The following is a 7,479-nucleotide window of genomic DNA, read 5'->3' as shown; positions in this document are numbered from 1 at the left end:
GAACTCCTTCAATTTCCTATGTTCTTGAAGATGGAAAGCAAGAGAGAACGTTTTGGAGCTCCTATGGTATGCTTTTGAAATTAAAGTGAGATAAAATGAGGATAGAACCGACTTGGGGACTTATATGTGTGCACTCTTAGATGTGTCACATGTCAGCATGCATTTGTATTAAGGCAAAAATTTGCCACGTTATGTTCTTTCCAAAATATTTTGGTAATTACTAATTACTCGTATAATTAAGAAATATTTTAAATTACTTAAAATTCTACTTATTCTTAATACACTTTATATACTGTACTATTATGGTCATGTGGTACCATGTAAAATAATTTCAAACACTATTATTTCATTAAAACATCCATGTAAATATATGTATATATATATATATATTCTCAACTTTTAATTTTTCTAATCTCATATAAAGAATAAAATATTTTGTAAGCTTAATTCTTAAAATGGTAAAAAGATAACCTTCTTTTCTTGTGAGAAAATAATTTATATCTTTACAATAAATAAATTCTTGTTGTACTACAAATTCTCAAAACGGAAAACAGGATAACTTTTCTTATGATAAAATACTATCTACTCTTATAATAAATAAAACCTCATTTGTAAACTCCCACATGTCATGTATTTAATTTATACTTATCACAACCATATAAAATCGTATCTATCAACTTTTACAGAAAATGGTTTACTTTAAAGAAAATACATATCAAGCCAATATATAATAGTTCTGAAATTCTTCAAACTTATAGGGTCTTACATCCCTATCTTCATGTATAACCTTAATCCTTTCCAACTCATATGTTATTACTTCGACGAATCCTAATGTTAAAGTACGGGACGTAACATCCTCCCCCCTTTAGAACATTCGTCAATGTTAACTCTTAGAAATTTACGAAATTTTTCACTAGAGTCTCTTCTATAAATTAACCCAACCTTTATCTAAAATCTAGACTATTCACAACTTGTTGTACTTGAGTATGTCGTATCTTTTTCACCTTTACCTTACTTACTTTTCTATCTCCCATCATATCTTCTGTTTCTTTCATAACCTCCCTTCCACATAAGTAGAAATTACATCTACGCCTTAAAGCTCTATTGTGATAGCACCTCTAGTGCATACAAAATTTGGTGGAAACTTTAAACTAGTTTCTTACGACTCAGCTCTATTGCACGATCTTGAAACAAAAGAAGGGTAACATTTCCTAAATACCCTATAGCCCCTCAATTATAAATGTGGAGTGCAACACACCCGTAAGTGAAAATCTACCAGGCACGGCTTTATAGACTCCCTAGGACACGACCTGCTCTGATACCACTTTGTCACGCCCCGAGCCTGGGGAGGCGTGGCTGGCAACCGGTGCCGTAGTGGCCCGAGCGAATCACTCTATAACTCATTCATTCTTTTCATAACTATCATGGGCCAACATGGCCACAACTCGTAATGTACAATTGTCGGTGGGAAAATGTTATATCAATGAACCATCGTTCATAAAAACGTTAATACATCTGGGCCATCAAGGCATCTGACATATTGTACATAATAAACCTGTGTCTACAAAGCCTTTAAGATTTTTTAAAAGCAAATTGGACAGGGTACCGCCCTACCATAAGTATGTAATAAAACTCTGAAATGATGACTCATAGACTCGGATGTACTCCGAATGAGGTGGAGTTTTACCGATCCTTCGCTGAATGCCAATCTCGTGTACTATGAGGGTCCGTCAAACTGATTGTCTATACCTGCAGGCATGAATGCAACGCCAACAAAAGGGCGTCAGTACGAATAATGTACCAAGTATGTAAGGCAGAACTCAAATCACAGAACATGAACACATCATAACGATCATGAGAAAGCTTGGCAAGGATTTGGAGCTTTTTATTTCTAAGTCATTTAATTTTTCAGTCCAAGAGTATTTACTTGGTCATATACAAGTTTTGCCACAATGTTTTATTAATAATCATCCAGCCCAGTGATCCTAATGCCAGTGGGAATAACAAAATAATTATAAAACATGGAATTCAATTGCATCGCATAATAAAAGACTAAAAGAGATCTTAAGAGCTAGATAATAATTTTTGGTTACAAATTGGAGATGGCAATATCATGTGTAACTATCATGTGTAACTTCCTTCAGATGGATCAATCCCTCTTTACCAAATGGGATGTCCAAATAGCCCTTTTATTTTTCATCTCACGAGTTTTTATGAATAACTAGTTAAGGAATAAAGCATAGTTTGGTTTATCAATTGACAGTTTCGAAGTTTCATCAACATTTTATATGGCATATTCAGAGCATTAATTGATTAAAGGCAAAGCAGCAAATTTTCATAAACAATCGTATAACGTCGGATAGCTAGCTTCTGCAAGGAGTAACGAGTTCAATGTCAATTTAAACTGTAAATCCGGATAGCTCCGTAAATCATGAAATATTTATAATGTCATGCATATGCGTGTGAATGTCATGTCGTGCATAAGTACATATTTCATAACATCATCAAGCCTCTGAGGGCATCCCATCATATCATTTCAGCAACTGTGAGCAATATCATCAGCGTATACAAGTTGATCAGGCGGTGGTGCATATATTTCCCATATCCCATATACATATATATATATACATACATATATATGCGTATATAACGCCGTCTGAGTCATATTTCAGCCACTGTGGGCAACATCATCATCGTATACCAGCTGATCAGGTGGTGGTGCGTATATAACGCTATAATCTTTTTTCATATCCCATATACATATATATATACGCGTATATAACGCCATCTGGTCATGGGTCAAATGCACATGTATAAATGAGTGAAATGCATGAAAAATACGTAATAATCTCAATATTCCTTCCGGATAAACTTTTCCAACTGCATATTATTCTGAAACCCACGAACAAAGGATAGTAATAATTCTCATGGGGAATCAAGAATATTGACACCTCTACTATTTCTATGAATAGAGTAATTTATGGAAACTGTGTGTTTGTTCGTTTTTTAGTATAATTTGAACTATACCAAAAGAAAGAAGGGAAAACCTTAACATACCTGGCCACAAACTGATTGGCTTTGTAATTGACGAAGCTGCATCAATGGTATCTAGTACGGTTGCCACAACTGGGACTGCATCAACATTTTATCCAACTCGATTCTCAACCATTTGACTATGAGGGATCAATCCTTCCACTATGAACTTCAATCTACAAGAAACTTTACTAGTGCAACCAAAGAACTCTTCACTTGAATCAGTTCGACGAACTCCTTCAATTCCTATGTTCTTGAAGATGGAAAGCAAGAGAGAACGTTTTGGAGCTCCTATGGTCTGCTCTTGAAATTAAAGTGAGATAAAATGACGATAGAATCGACTTGGGGACTTATATGTAGGCACACTTAGATGTTCCACATTCCGCATGCACTTGTATTAAGGCAAAATTTTGCCACGTTATGTTCTTTCTAAAATATTTTGGATAATTACCAATTACTCGTATAATTAATTATTATCTTAAATTACTTAAAATTCTACTTATTTTTTATACACTTTATACACTGTACTATTATGGTCATGTGGTACCATTTAAAATAAATTCATACACTATTATTTCATTAAAACATCCATGTAAAAATATATATATTTTCTCAACTTTTAATTTTTCAAATCTCATATAAAGAGTAAAAAATTTCGTATGCTTAATTCTTAAAATGGTAAAAAGGTATATTTCTTTTCTTGTGAGAAAATAATTAATATATTTACAATAAAGAAATTGTTTTTGTACTACAAATTCTCAAAACGGAAAAAGGATAACTTTTCTTATGATAAAATACTATCTACTCTTATAATAAATAAAACCTCATTTGTACACTCCCACATGTCATGTATTTAATTTATACTTATCACAACCATATAAAATCGTATTTATCAACTTTTACCGAAAATGGTTTACTTTAAAGAAAATACATATCAAGCCAATATATAGTAGTTCTGAAATTCTTCAAACTTACAGGGTCTTACATCCCCATCTTCATGTATAACCTTTACCCTTCCGAATCATATGTTATTACTTCGACGAATCCTAACATTAATGTACGTGACGTAACATCCTCCCCCCTTTAGAACATTCGTCCTTGAATGTTAACTCTTAGAGATTTACGGAAATTTTCACTAGTCTCTTCTGTAAATTAACCCAACCTCTATATGAAGTCTGGACTATTCACAACTTGTTGCATTTGAGTATGCCATATATTTTCACCTTTACCTTACTTAGTTTTCTATCTACCATCATATCTTCTGTTTCTTTCATAACCTCCCTTCCACGTAAGTAGAAATTACATCTACGTCTTAAAGCTCTATTGTGATAGCACCTCTAGTCCATACAAAATTCGGTGGAAACTTTATACTGGCTTCTTACGACTCAGCTCTATGGCACGATCTTGAAACAAAAGAAGGGTAATATTTCCTAAATGCCCTATAGCCTCTCAATTATAAATGTGGCGCGCAACACACCCATAAGTGAGATTCTACAAGGCACGATTTTGTAAACTCCCTAGGACACGACCCGCTGTGATACCACTTTGTCACGCCCCGAACCTGGGAAGACGTGGCTGGCCCCCGGTGCCGTAGTGGCCCGAGCGAATCACTCTGTAACTCATTCATTCCTTTCGTAACTATCATGGGCCAACATGGCCATAACTCGTAATGTACAATTATAGGTGGGAAAATGTTATATCAATGAACTATCGTTCATAAAAACATGAATACATATGGGCCGTCAAGGCCTCTGACATACGGTAGATAAAAAAACCTGTGTCTACAAAGCCTTTAAGATTGTTTAACATCAAATTGGGCAGGGTACCGGCCTACCCATAAGTATGTAATAAAACTCTGACATGATGACTCATAGACTCGGATGCACTCCGAATGAGGTGGAGTCTTGCCGATTCTTCTCTGAATACCAATCTTGTCTACTATGAGGGTCCGTCAAAATGATTGTCTATGCTGACTGAGTCCCTAACAAAAGGGCGTCAGTACGAATAATGTACTGAGTATGTAAGGTGGAACTCAAATCACAAAACATTAACACATCATAACTATCATGAGAAAGCTTGGCAAAGATTTCGAGCTTTTTATTTCTAAGTCATTTAATTTTTCAGTCCAAGAGTATTTACTTGGTCACATACAAGTTTTGCCACAACTGGTTTTCCTAATAATCATCTAAAAGTTGTAGACATGTATTTAGTCCAGCTCAGTTACCCTAATGCCAATGGGCATAATAGTATAATTATAAAACTTGGAATTCAATTGCGTCGCATAATAAAAGACTAAACGAGATCTTAAGAGTTGGATAATAATTTTTTATTACAAATTGGAGATGGCAATATCTTGTGTAACTTCCTTCAGATGGATCAATCCCTCTTTACCAAATGGGATGTTCAAATAGCCCTTTTATTTTTCATCCTACGAGTTTTTATGATTAACTAGTTAGGGAATAAAGCGTAGTTTGATTTATCAATTGACAGTTTCGAAGTTTCGTCAACATTTTATATGGCATATTCACATTTATTGATTAAAGGCAAAGCAGCAAATTTGCATAAAAAATTGTATAACGTCGGATAGCTAGCTTCTGCAAGGAGTAATAAGTTCAATGTCAATTTAACCTGTAAATCTGGATAGCCCCGTAAATCATGAAATATTTATAATGTCATGCATATGCGTGTGAATGTCATGTTGTGCATAGGTACATATTTCATAACATCATCAAGCCTCTGAGGGCATCCCATCATATCATTTCAGCCACTGTGCGCAATATCATCATCGTATACCAGCTAATCAGATCGTGGTGCGTATATAACGCCATGACCTTTTCCCATATCCCATATACATATATATGCACATGTATAAATGAGTTATATATAACACCATCTGGTCATGGGTCAATGCACATGTATAAATGAGTTAAATGCATGAAAAATATATAATAATCTCAATATTCCTTCTGGATAAACTTTTCCAACTGCGTATTATTCTGAGACCTATGAACAGAGGATACTAATAATCAAGAATATAGACACTCCTACTATTTCTATGAATAGAGTAATTTACGGAAACTGTGTATTTGCTCATTTTTTTAGTATAATTTCGACCATGCCAAAAGAAAGAAGGGAGAGCCTTAACATACCTGGCCACAAACTGATTGGCTTTGTAATTGACGAACCTGCAACAATAGTATCTAGTGTGGTTGCCACAATTGGGACTGCATCAACATTTTATCCAACTCGATTGTCAACCATTTGACTATGAGGGATCAATCCTTCCACTATGAACTTCGATCCACAAGAAACTTTACTAGTGCAACCAAAGAACTCTTTACTTGAATCAGTTCGACGAACTCCTTCAATTTCCTATGTTCTTGAAGATGGAAAGCAAGAGAGAACATTTTGGAGGTCCTATGGTCTGGTCTTGAAATTAAAGTGAGATAAAATGAGGATAGAGACGACTTGGGGAATTATATGTGGGCACTCTTAGATGTGCCACATGTCCGCATGCACTTATATTAAAGCAAAAATTTGCCACGTTATGTTCTTTCCAAAATATTCTGGATAATTACCAATTACCCGTATAATTAAGAATTGTCTTAAATTACATAAAATTTTATTTATTTTTAATACACTTTATACACCATACTATTATGATCATGTGGTACCATGTAAGATAAATTCATACACTATTATTTCATTAAAATATTCATGTAAAAATACATATATTTTCTCAACTTTTAATTTTTCTAATCTCATATAAAGAGTAAAACATTTCGTAAGCCTAATTTTAAAATGGTAAAAAGATAACCTTCTTTTCTTGTGAGAAAATAATTTATATCTTTACAATAAAGAAATTGTTTTTGTACTACAAATTCTCAAAACGAAAAAAGGATAACTTTTCTTATGATAAAATACTATCTACTCTGATAATATATAAAACTTCATTTGTACACTCCCACATGTCATGTATTTAATTTATACTTATAACAACCATATAAAATCGTATCTATCAACTTTTACCAAAAATGGTTTACTTTAAAGAAAATACATAACAAGCCAATATATAGTAGTTCTGAAATTCTTCAAACATACAGGGTCTTACATCCTTATCTTCATGTATAACCTTAATCCCTTCCAACTCATATGTTATTACTTTGAAGAATCCTAACGTTAAAGTACGAGACGTAACACTTCCACTTCAAATGGAACAAGAGTGGCCACAGGCAGGGCTACCTCTACCTCAAAGGGAACGGATGCAGTTATCTAAACTTTGATCGGTGATTAAGTCTATGCTACAATGGGAGTGAGTTTGAATGTATGTTTAAAGTCATCTCCTTCTCGAATAAGCCTGATTGACCCCTCAAGATCCCACTCTTCGTTCGTCTCTATCTCATGCACCCCACCACCTCTATGATCTGGGAGAGGGTTGTTGCGGAC

General features: G+C 34.2%; 1 long non-coding RNA gene across 1 annotated transcript; it reads right to left on the bottom strand.

Annotated features, from left to right (window-relative positions):
• Positions 1–1,451: 1,451 nt before the first annotated feature.
• On the bottom strand, positions 1,452–6,464 carry LOC107769315 (uncharacterized). The gene is made up of 2 exons (XR_012708308.1): positions 3,058–6,464; positions 1,452–1,749 (listed from the first exon to the last, which is right to left on the bottom strand). It is a non-coding gene; the product is annotated as an uncharacterized LOC107769315 (long non-coding RNA).
• Between the last annotated feature and the right edge of the window lie 1,015 nt (positions 6,465–7,479).

Source organism: Nicotiana tabacum, chromosome 1 (assembly GCF_000715075.1).
Source record: "Nicotiana tabacum cultivar K326 chromosome 1, ASM71507v2, whole genome shotgun sequence".
In the NCBI taxonomy this organism is placed as follows: Eukaryota; Viridiplantae; Streptophyta; class Magnoliopsida; order Solanales; family Solanaceae; genus Nicotiana; species Nicotiana tabacum.
This window is presented reverse-complemented; position numbering and strand designations above follow the sequence as displayed.